This window comes from Pyxicephalus adspersus, chromosome 7 (genome assembly GCF_032062135.1).
Source record: "Pyxicephalus adspersus chromosome 7, UCB_Pads_2.0, whole genome shotgun sequence".
In the NCBI taxonomy this organism is placed as follows: domain Eukaryota; kingdom Metazoa; phylum Chordata; class Amphibia; order Anura; family Pyxicephalidae; genus Pyxicephalus; species Pyxicephalus adspersus.
Window position 1 is genome coordinate 10558715 of NC_092864.1, and position 12887 is coordinate 10571601.

Genomic DNA, 12887 nt, shown 5'->3' on the forward strand with positions numbered 1-12887 from the left:
AGGGGCTGGGGAGATCACTGATCTTGTATTGTATTGTTAATAGTCCTCATTAATATACCACCAACATATTGCTGTACATAGTCATATCACTAACTGTCCCTCAGGGGACTGCCACAATTTAGTGGAAACGGCAATCAACCTACCAGTATGTTTTTTAGGATGTGGGAGGAATCCTATACAAACACAAGAGAACATACAAATTCCATGCAGATGGAGTCCTGTCTGGGATTCAAACTTGGGACTCCAGGGCTGCAAAGTCAAAGTGCTAGCCACAGAACCACCATACCATCCTATGCCATCTGGCACTACTGCATGCCAAGAGAGGACAATCACTTTATGCAAAAAAAGCTTTGGGAGCTTTTTATTTTAGGGTTCAATTAGTCTTTAAGCACATTGTGCATTTATTTGATAGATGGATGCTTGAAGAGTCAATGCATCACTTGCATAAACCCTCTACTTATTTGGCTTGGATATTTCCACTTTCCCAGAATCCCACAGTGCGATTCTGGCACCTCAACTGAATTGCAACAGCACTGGCTGTTGGACCTTTGCAAGCCTGGATGTAGCTTGTATGTATCCTACAGTCCCGGGTGCTCCTGCGTACACTGAGAAAAGGATTTATTACCTAACAGTGGGATTTAATTGCAACTTGTGGTTCATGCTGTCACACAATATATCTATCGTTTCTATTATTGTGGCCTAATAACAGGTTCCCTTTTATTTGGAAGACCATACTATAGGGCTCAGAGTTTTGCTAGCCATATTTTTTATGTGCTGCTGTTCAGTATATTCCTTTTAGTGTTTACTGAACCCCAAATTTGCAGTGCTGGAGTTCTGTTTAATCTATTTCAATTCAAATACGTGTACCACAATTGTGTTCATGCTTTCAAAGAGAACCTGTCGCTTGGCTTTTAATTGCTGTCATGTTGTGTTGTCCTTCTTCCTCGCACTACAATGATTGACATCCCGGCCTCCCAAAACACGGTAGCGATCCTACACTTCTCTTGTTTAATATGCTGGCCGTGCCTCAAGACCTGGAGGATTTTCAAGTCTACAGCTTCCTGGTGGCCAATAATTTACCCAAGGTTAAAAAGCTGTCAGTCGACACTTTACCTAATAGAGGATAGATTTTTTTTTTTTCGTGGAGCCATTAAATACATAACATTATCCTGGAACAGCTAGAATAGGGTGTCCTTGACTGGTTTCTGGTTTTTGCTTGGTTCTGTCCAGAGAGAGTGGTAGGATTTATTTATAAGTGCTTGGAAAAAAATCCTTGTTGCTTTTTGATAAATAAACAATGACATTTAACTTATTACAAGGAAACAATTGTCCACAGCAGAAAACCAAAATGTATCTTTTTATCATATTTGCTTATCCATTTTAATACAAATCTGCAATAAATTTCATATAAACTGGAACAATTGACTGTGCTCACCATTACTGATGCCCTTATGAGGAGCAGGCTTGGTTCAGTCCTGTCCCCTAATATGAGAGTAGATCATTGTGGTGCTGGACCTCCATAATTGAAAGAACTGGACTCCAACAAATGAAAGGATGGTTCAGGGGCAATCAGGCTGGGGAGAGAGGGGCTAGAGGTTTCTGGACTTTCTCCCGCCTTGAAATGAGGCAAGCAAAATCGGGCTTGCTGCTGTTTCTAGTGTACAATGTGAGAATGGAACAGGTTTTTTTAACGAGAAGGCTGGAAGATGGGTATGATGAAGGGAAGGCTGGAGGACAGGTATGACAAAGGGAAGGCTGGAGGACAGGTATGACAAAGGGAAGGCTGGAGGACAGGTATGGCTGGAGGACAGATATGATGAAGGGAAGGCTGGAGGACAGGTATATTGTATTTGTTAAATGATGATTAAAGACTTTTGAAAAAAAATAACATTTCTGGAAAAATATGTTAATATATGTATGTATATATATGTTGACCCCCTACTGTGGCTCAGTGTGCCATCCTCTATGCCAACACTGTGGTCATAATGGAAGAGCCAGTGGGGTGCATCATGGAGGGTACCAGGGGCACCAGATATCCCAAACCTCCTAAAGAGATTAGTCAAGATTCTTCAGGTGAATTGTCACCTAGTTTTCCTTTACCTTTAAGTTACACTTTCTCAGACCAGAAATATAAAAAAATTCAGTAGAACCTAACAGTGATGCTACTATTTGTGTGGCCCCAAAAATCAAAACCAGATGGCAGACCAACACAGTATAGTGATCAAGATTGCAGCCTTGCTTAGCCACAGTCCCAGGCTCAGTTCCCAACTAGGATGCTGCCTTCTCGGAACTTGCATTTTCTCTCTGGGTTTCAGAGGCTGAGACTGATATGAAAAGATCTTTTTTTTTCATGCACTTTGAACAACAAATACTATATAATAAAAGATACAGTTTTTAACTTTTTCTTAAAAAAAAGATATATTATTTTCAAAGGGAAGGTATTGACATGCATGTGACCTGACCTCAAATTCTACAAAGGAACCTATGATTAAAAAGAGAAGCCTGTGTGATCCTTCAGAATCCATCAACTACGCTCCAGGCGATCATTTTGGCACCTTCTCATAGGTGACCTTGGAAGAGTTAATGGCAGAGAGAATTTAGGATGTATTATTGATGGATCATGGCTAGTGAAGCCTGGCTTTGCTCTCTCTCCTCCTCTCTAGCTCTCCTGAGGATAGCAAGCAAAGAGCATAGCTGAACTGTCTCTCCCTGACCCCTGTCGTTGGCATTTCAGAGCTCCTTGCTTGCTATTCCTGGCACAAACAGGCAGCCGCACACTCATCCGCACACACACAGATAGAGCACACGAGAAGGGGGCACGCCACCTACTCCCCAAACAAAGGCTGCCATGCCAGCAGCATCTCGGCACATCTCAAGCCCCCCGACCTGATGTCTCAATAGGCACTGTCAATGACTCCCCTTCCCCACCGCGCATACACCTCCCCTCTATTGCCTACTAACGTTGTCTGCTCTCACACCCCTCCTTCTCCTGCCTCTACATTTTCAGGCTGGATGCTACAGCGGACGGTCCTAATTACCTCTCATCCCCAGTGGTTTGTGAATAATCACCGCTGAGAAGGCTTTGAAAGCTTGCTGAGGAGGATGAAAAATACGAATGGTGCCATTTTTCACGTCTTCGCCTCCTAAGGACGTACCCTGGTCACCGTGCCCTAAGAGAGAAGAGGACGCAGACCCAGGTACCCTATTGCTACATTGTCTTTCTTTTTTTGTTCCATTTGTGTTATCGAATATTCATCTCAGAGAGGCATTTGTCGTAACACGTAGAAACCCATCACCGGTTTATGGGCAGCCGGCATGAGGAAAAGTGATTATTGTGGGTGACCGCACTTCGGTTATTGTTCTATTAAAGAGCAAGCTAAAAGAAAAAGTGTAGGGGACAATTAATCTGTTGTGTCGGAAACAAACTCCGTTTCAGTTGAAGTGGATCCAATTTGTGAAAGGGGCCGGTTGAGTAGGTGCCTTATTGCCCGCACTTTGGTGATGCACGTACAAGGACAGGACCCGAGGATGGCACCTGCACTATGATGTCAGTCAGAGCGTTGGAAGTCTTCAGTGTATTGTGGTTAGTCAATGGTAGGAATTCTGTGCAGGATTCATCCAAAGATAGATTGCAAGCTTTTGAGACTTTTGCTAATGCATATGCTGGGCATTACCAGCCTGCAGAAAGGATTGATACACAAAATACACAATTTACAAGAATTGACCTGGTATGCCAAAGCAAGGGATTTTTGTAATTTATCATTATCTAGATTAATCTATAATGCACTGACATCCTATAGTTGAACAGGTGTGTGATTGCTAAGGATACGAGCAAAGTATGGAGTGCATTAACCCATAGCAACAAGACCGTATTCCTTATCCCTTATTCTAACTGCCCGTCTCAGGTTGTTACGGGTTACTGCTCTGCTGAGATCCGGATCGGTCATTGCAGCGTCGTATTGTAAAAGCCTGTTAATCTCTGCTCCATCGATAACTGGTTGTGCATTGTTATTGATGTAGAGCTGGCAAGAGATCGTTAAGGTGGATTGCCGATTAGCATCTGCGGATGTGGGCAGCTGCTATAAACCTTGGTGCGGAGATTAGTTGGGGAGGAAGCTGTCTTGTTGTGAATGGTGGGGTGTTTTTGAGGCAAGGTGTCAGAAATTAGTGACAGGAACAGACCTTGTAGGTAAGATTGACCTGCAAAACAAGATCGAGAGATTCATCGAACGGTCATCTGATGAGTTTTCCCCCCACGTCTGGCACTTGTATGAACTCTCCTTTAAGGGTCACGCACCTTTGCAGTACCTCGATCTGGATATATTGGGCTCAGATTCTTGGGTACATTTAAGGCTGAGTTCACTCATATCCCATATTGGTTAGATCTCACAGGGTTTAATTAATCAGCCATGGTTATAAATCTCCTGGGGCTTCATCAGTGAAGCCTATGTTGTCAGATCCTCCTACCCGCTCTGTCTGTTACCAATGGGGTGTCAAACGCTCTGTGCGAGACTTCATGGTGGAAGTGGGCAGAACTGTGAACTCCAGTTGGGAGATCTCATTATGCCTGTCCCTAAAAGATTTAAGAAGCCTGCTTGTGATTCAGCCCAGCGGCATTCACCCGAAACCGCCGGATCAGCATTGAGTGGGCTGCCCTTTAATCCATCATCAATAGTGTTCCATAAAAGCAGGTTATGATGTTCTATGACTGACTGTAATGAAGGTTATAAATAAGTTTTCTGCAGCTGAGGACACATTTCTGTTCAAAACAATTATATAAAACCATGCAAGGTTTCCATATAATGTGGCTCTATATTTAGAGGTAGACTTTGGATCTGAGAGTCAGAGTTGGACCACCTAGTTCTGACCAAACTGTCAGCTACCTGACTTCATGCTGATAACACATTCTGGATAGCAGCCCATCATTGTATATGGCGGTATCCAATCAGAGAGCCCTGTAGTTTTGTATTCTACTCATCCACTATGTTATGTACATTCAAGAGCTTGGAAATGGCATGTGGTTAGTATGGAATCAGTTAGATGTCAGAGTAGATCGTTTAGGAAGCCTCTAAGCTTCAGAGTCATCCTCCAAATAAGCAATTAAATCTCAATAAACTAAAATATTTCATAAGGAATCCTGCGCAATTCTGACAAATTAGGAATATTTATTCATATTTTAAGTCCATTGGCGATTGGTTCTCTTTAAGACATTTTCAGATGTGGAAGGGTTTTGTTATTGAATGGAACTGCAGTATGTATACTGAATGGTTTGTTGTTGGATGTATTTCTTTTCAGCTGTAGGAGTGAAAATCTATGGCATAATTCTATTTTTCGTCATCAAAGGCACATCCAAAATTCCAAGAGGATACATAGGTACATCTTAGTTATTGCCGTGTCTTTATCTCACGTCCAGAGCTCTTCTTTAATGAGTTTGATGGTCGTCTACTATTAATGCAGCTTTCCCAAAGGGCTTAAAGGGCATCGCTGAATAGACGAGGCTGGATGCCATTGCTCACCTTGGCAACCGGAATGGATCCAAAGTCCATTAGAATAAAAGCATATTGCAATGTGATTTAATCTGGTGCAACAGAAACGCTAAGAGCAAATTTACTGATGCATGCGATACGGGCAAACAAGGAGTCACCTGACACCTCATCGGAGAGCACAGGGAGAATGATGTCATGCCGCGATGACACGTTAAGTGGCTCCTTTATCATAACCGTGCAAGCCCTGTCATAGAGGGAGATTTAGGCAGCTGCAGTTTGTTTTAACGGTGTCATTGAAGGCAGCTCTACAAGGAGTTGCAGGACTGAAAGCTTCCCTTTATTATGTATTCTGTACTATGAAATGAGCATTTTAGGTAAGTTCTCCTTATGAATTTTGTGTTGGTGGTTGTTTGAAACTCACCTGGCTGCAGGAACTTCATGCTGACCGCCATATTTTTTTTACAAGAGTGACAGGCTTAAATAGTATTGGCAAAGGTAAACCCTGCTTCAGACAGGGCACCCAGATCAGTCTGAGCAGGTTCTTTCGGCAAGGCAGCAACAAACTGTTTCAGTGCAGAAGGGATCAGGGCTGCGTAATATATTGGAGCTATAAAAATTCCTGTTTATTAATAATAATAATAATAATAATTATATTAATAAGGGATTTTTAAAACAGGACCAATGCCTTAATCAATTTTAGGCCCTAGACTGTGTCTTAAGATTCCAAGAAAAGTGAACTCTTTCTAAATCCGGAATCCTGGAACCTCTTACATGTATATGCAAAAACCCAAATGACACATACTGTCTACAATCCATATTCATTTTTTTATATTATAGACCCGACTTTTTCTTTATATGTTGCCATTGAACCGCGATGAAGGAAATGCAGAGCCCTGAAACACGTCGGCAATCAACAAATTCACAATTAACAAGATTATACCTTCTGAATCCTTATTAAGGGAGAGGGTAGTCCTTCCAGTGTTTCGACTGTTCCTTTACTTCCCCTGTAAGGGGGGTGTCATACCACCACCTACAATGAAATAGATATAATTTTTGTCAATTTGTAGCTGGAGAGTTGCTGCTGTATCTGCTCCCAATCACTGCTGATTGTCAGCAACTGTAGGACTGAGCTACAAATCACTGGGATGACTGTGAACACAATTCAGTCTTTCCTATCAACAAAAATACCAATAGGAAAGTGATTCTGTAGCTGCTGCAAAAGTGGAACAGGACTTATCATTTGCTTTCATCTCTCAGACAATTTGTTGGCAGATCTGTACCCTTGATTTTCCAGATCCCTGTGCCTACTGTGGCCAATAGAAAGGTGTCCCTAATTTTTGGTATAATTTTCTGCTGCATTGGGCATTTGTTTGTGCCCATCAAATGCGGGCCAGGAGTATCCTATATACTTGGTAGTGCAATGGGGATAAAAGTTCTGAAACCTCCGGCTCTTATGCCACTGCTGAGTCCTGTAATGACAAAGGAGGGAACACATCAGGGGCTAAGGGGCACCAACATCCCACACTCCCAGTTTTGAATGCCAGAAGGACTGGCATAGACAGCAGTGCTAAGAGACATAGACTGCCAGAGATTTGGTCTATCCTAGAGCATTCAAGCTTTTAGAACTTGACAGGGTCTCTTTAATGATTTCTTGGTTGCACAACATAGAACAACTAAAATCATGACCTGCCCTACAATTCTGGACTATACATGTGTGCAAATTTAAGTTTTTAACCCAAGCAACCCTAAAAAATGGGTTTAGCTTGGGTGAATACTTGATTTGGTACATGCAGGGCCATATGTAAGCACCATGCTAGGCACACTGAACTGGTGAGGTCCCTGGTGTCAGGGAGGTATTGTAGTAAACTCTGTCAATAAACTCTGTCGGTAATGTCAGAATACAATATTAGGGTAAGATTGGGGTCTGCTTTGTACTCACAATACCCTGAGTGCCCTGGTTCTTTCATGAGTACCTCGAGTACCCTGATTTGTTCTTGAGTACCCCGAGTGTCCTGGTTCGTTCTTGAGTACCCCGAGTGTCCTGGTTCGTTCTTGAGTACCCCGAGTGTCCTGGTTCGTATTTGAGTACCTCGAGTGTCCCGGCTCGTACTTGACTGCCCCGGCTCATACTTGAGTAGCCCCAGTGCCCTGGCTCATACCCAGAATCCCCTGAGCACTCACCCATAAAGGCCATCATGATAAATACTGCCCCAAGCTCTAGCCCAGTTCCAAATCTGTTCCTGTCATAATCCTTATTTTATGTAGATGGACCAGACTAAAAAAAAAAAAAAAAAACACGATGGCATCAACAGGATGTTCACAAGTAGTCCATTAAGGACTCCGGAGCCCACCCCCCCTTTTCCCAGCATGCCAGTATTTATCACATAGCACCGATATATATACAAACAACAAACATATAACTTCAAAATACAAATAACCAATATGGGAAATTGTTTACATTTGGGCATATAAGTAAAATACTGGTAACAAGTAAAAAGCAGTTTGTACATCAGAAATCCTGTATTGGTTATATGTATGGGAAGGTTAATTTCCAGAACTTTGTCTAGATACCAGGTAGTATGGCGGAAACAGTTGTATAATTTTGTTTTAGTGGAGGTATTAGGTGTGTCAATAAAGCTTTCCCAAGTTTAAAAAAAAGTAGTGTTTTTGATTCTGTGTTTTTGATTCTTTGGCATCAAAAACACAGAATCGGTGTATGGCAGCCTCTGTCCACTCCATTTTGAACAACGCCTGTAATTTAGCCAGAAAGAAGTTGGGAGGGGTGCATTCCAACCAGCAGAGCTTGCACTTTTATTCCCATCAGTCTGTTTCCCTGCAGAGTGGTTGGAATTAGCTTTGCAAAGCCTCAGGAAGGGGTAAACGCACCCAGGGGTTTTGCCAGCTATAGAAAAGAGAAAAAAGCATCTAACAAATTTGCTGCTGCAGTTGTTAAATGCAGCCCTTGTTCTCGCAACCTTTCAACTTCTGCAGTCTTCTGCCTCTGTTTTGCTCTTACTAACTCCTCTTACTCCTCCTCATTTATAAGGTGCACAGGTCCATCGGTGGATTTCGGACGATTTTGGAGCTCCCTGTTTATCACTGATATGATTAAGGCTGAGTCATCCTGCTAACCTGAGCCACGGTTGGGCTTTGGATGTTGTTTTCTGCAGATAAAAACCATGAAAACCTTCAATTATATCAGCAGCTTGAATTTGTAATAAATTCCTAAACAGCTACCTTTTTTTTCCTTCTAAACACTTCCAGTTTGCAATTTAGCAAAAAAAAAAAAAAGCCAAGGGAAGGGGTTAAGTAACTGATTGGCTGGTTTTGGCTTTTGTATGACAGCCATCTGTAGACATACAAGGCTCCTGATCCTGCAGAGATTAGTTGCTGCTGCCCAGTGCTGACACATGACAGACTCCGAAAATGTCTATAGAATGCCCAGTGTCAGCTGTCCTCGTCAATGTCTGGTATCCTGGTAACAGATTGGGGAGATGCTGATATTCGCATTTTCAATGGAGCGGAACCGGTGCTGTCCGTTTTCCTGGCCCGTGGGCCATGCATGCTGCTGCTGCAAACTCAAGCATTGCAAAACACATATTTGAATCGGTTATGATGGCTGCTTTAGTTTTCTTTGTTGTGGCTTTTGCTCCTTTCTGTTAACCTGGTGATGCATGAAAATGTGCACTCACTGTAGCAGAGTTATCACTTATCACATGAATTCGATTGAGCAGATTTGTAATGCAACTGGAAGCGCCACTTCCAGTAGCCTTGGGATGGATGAAAATGGGTATTGTGGCATTTTTTGCAGAATGGGAGTGGATGTTGTAGAGAACAGATCACTGTGTGGTCATCAGAACACAGTAAAAGTGACTACTTCTGATAAATATCACTTACCAGCGATGGCAGTGCACAGGTAGGCATCCCAACAAGAGCAAGATGCCTGCTTGAAGCATTGCCATGCGGCCAGAACCCTGCACAGTATTGTCTCCAATTTGTTGTTGGCAGTACACAAGTAGGAAGAGAGTATAAAAGAAAAAGAAAACCGTCCAAGGAGTGAAATATTCTTTTGTAAATGGAGGCCAGAAGTGCCCATTATGGCTCCCTTAGGAAGCTGCACAACACAGCAAACGCTGGTACACAGTGCCAAGATCTGGCATGATTATTGAGAATCTGGCTGAATATTTCTGCCCAATGGCACTGAATCTCAGGCGGAGTAGCTTTGCTGGCAATTTTGTGCTCAACCTTGATGGTTGAAGGCCCCCAAAACAAGGCACTGGAGATATCCAGCCCTTTCAATTATCTTTCTCCTTTGGAACTAAACTGGACTTCTGATTCTATTTGATCGATCACATGACTCAACCGTGAACTTTCGATCAATATTTACCAACATGACCGACTGCTCCACGTCCAGGTTAATTACAATCTGTTGTTTGTGCATGAATGACTTTGTAATTACCCAACACCGGACCCCCTTTGTTCAAGGGCCCCATAGCAATTGTGCGATCTTCTATGACACACAGCTGCCTGCAATCATTGCGGGAGAATTCTATTTGCTGGCTTGCAGAGCAGGATGGCGCTTGTCTTCCCTCTGCAGCTTGGATGAATTAATATTGCCTACGCTTAGTAACCCCATATTACCTGCCATTTCAAAAGGCCACGCTATGCTCTGCTGCTTTCATTGCCCGTTGCAGCGATATCTTCAATTGCATGTTCCCCCTTATACGCTTTTTTTTTTCCATTTACTTTAATCCTGAAATTACAACAGAGTTCTGTTATATGGCCAGCCTGCAAGTATTGCTTATAGAATAAGTCGTTTAAGGATTCATCCATTGATATTTGACCACAAAGGGGTGGAGCATTTTTTTTTTATATGACGCCTTGATTCCCATTTAATTTGATCAGTCGTGGAGAGCACCAAGCTAAATACGTCTGTGCATGTCATTAAAGATCAGTTAGAGGGATCACTTCTAATTTATACCATGACACAATAATGGGCTGGAGGTGCAGACGCTGGCTTAACCCTTACGTGCTAAGGCAGCAGTGAGACTTTAAAAGAATGCACAAATATATTGTGGGTATGTATATGTATGTGCATATATATGTATATGTGTGTGTATGTATGTATGTGTGTATGTGTGTATATATATATATATATATATATATATATATATATAACAATATTAGCAATATATATATATATATATATATATTTGTTATTCCAGTTTGGGGACTGGATAAGCTTATTTCTGTATTTGTTACATCCTCCAGGGGTCATAGACGGGGTCGGTATAAGACTGAAGTCGAATGATATGTGAAATATTGGAGCACCAAAGCAAAAGGAGGAGAGAACAATGGCCTCCTATTCAATGACGTCCTAATATTGACAAAAGACAAACCAATGCATTTTTAGCCCCCTTTTTTTTAACCCTGATGAAGTGTGCTTATGCAACCCCCCAAAACCCATCAAGTAGTCTTTTTGAATTTTTATTATGAACTTCTTCACCTAGTAAAGATTAACCAGTTTGCCATACTTTACTGATACCCCATCTTGCTATGAATTAGGTGCCAAGTCCTCACAATCCAGAGAAAGTTGATACTGCCAACCCATTTGGACATTAGTGGCACCTTTTCCTGATGTATACAGAGGCACAAATATGTGTTTCCTTTGGTAACGTGTCTGTTGGGTATTTTATCGTAGGCAGCACTAGTATTACAATGGTTTGCATGCATTTCTTGCTTTTCGATTTTTGCATGAGTTGCACTTTGTATGACCCACGGTCATTTTGTTCCGCAGGGATAATCATGAGTGTAGATCACCCAGGGGACACCAAAAAATGGATACAATAAAAATGAAGGATTGGGAAATAGGGGGAAAGAAAACGTAATTAAATAAGATGGTGAATGGGCCGTAAATGCGTTGCAAGAACTTGGGCTGTAAATGTCACCCACTTATAGGCTATTTCCAGTCATCCTTTAAGGCTAATTTCACTTTCTTAATAGAGGTTTAAAAATTAATTTTACACCTCTCATATGGATTCTGGATGGCCCTTTGCTGTGATCCTTATCCTATGTGTTTGGCACGTCTTCAAGAGAGATGTAAGGAATACAAACTCAATGGGGAGCAACTATAAAGGCCTGTGCAGTGAAAAAAAAAGGTGTCCCCCTTAGGAACCAATCAAATTCTGGCAATTGTTTTTTTTTTTGGTGGTTACTGAATAAAAGCAGTAACCTTATTTGCTTGTGTGGGTAAATCTGATGTAATATTCCCACTCTTTGGTGGTTCCTGTGTTGTAATGACTGTTTCCAGACCTTCTCTGACTACAGAGAGCAACCTTCCCTGTACTGCTTCATTGGTTTAAAATGGAGGGACAAATTTTAGTATCTTAAAATGCTTGTTGAAATATAAACAGGCAAAATTTACAAAAAGTTATTAGGGGATCGAAGGGAGTAATGAGCTGCTGAGTTGTTACTGGAAGGAGGGAGCTGGGGAAGGTTCTTATTCCGAATCACTGCTGGAAGTGGGGTCTAGGAGAGCAGAGCTATTGAGCTAATACTTAAAGAGCTGCGCTGCTGACTTACTGCTGGAAAGAGGGTGCAGGATAGCTGAGCTACTCCAGTCACCACTTGTTTGTGTGTGTAGGTGGGGAAGCTGATCTGCTAAGTCCCTGCACAGGGTCAACCTAGCTGCCGAGAGTGCTTCTTTTGTGATGTTTAAAGATGATTTGCTCCACAATATCTACAGAAGTCATCCCGGGCTTGTAAAGCCCCCTTGCTCGTTAAGAATAAACCAACACTCCAAAGTCCATAGCCTCGGAAGGGGTTCTCTTTAATCTGATTGTAGTCCTATACAGATGTAGGCTTCAAATTCCATTTATACCGAGCCATAAATAAGTTTGTGTGATTGGAAAGCGGGAAGAGGACGATAAGTATTTTATCCCCCTGGGGCGGACGTATACTTCACAGAGAACTGGCAGCATGTAAGTGTTCTGTTCTCTCCATCAAGCAGAATCCTTTCTGGCTCTGATTACCTCTGGTGGCCAAGGACATCAGCAAAATGATCCACACATTAATTAAAAATTATTAGATCTTGATTGAGCTGTTCCCGCATCACCTCTGCAAAGAAGAAGGCGAGATGTAAAGTTAAAAGAGAAAAAGGAAGGAGGGTGGGGGAAGCCCAGGAGATGCTTCTCTGCACAGAACGCACTAAAGAAGGACTCCACTGAGATCTATTTCATCTAATTGTCAGTAAAACCTTAACTGAACCTGCGTTTCATTATAAACTTGGAAAAGTTTATAATGGCACCGCCATGGAATTTCTATTACATTTATTAGAATGAGAAGCCTCTTCAGTGCATCTCTCTGATTAAGTTTCACCTGTCCCTGACAACATTATCTTCC

The 12887-nt window shown here is 42.1% G+C and overlaps 1 protein-coding gene across 1 annotated transcript in view; it reads left to right on the plus strand.

Moving 5' to 3' along the window:
• The window catches only part of RAI1 (retinoic acid induced 1), a 105168-nt gene that overhangs the window by 37543 nt on the left and 54738 nt on the right, over positions 1-12887 (plus strand). Inside the window, exon 2 of the mRNA XM_072417435.1 lies at positions 3008-3197. The gene's annotated coding sequence lies outside the window, so the exon portion shown is untranslated. The remainder of the gene's footprint in view (positions 1-3007; positions 3198-12887) is intronic.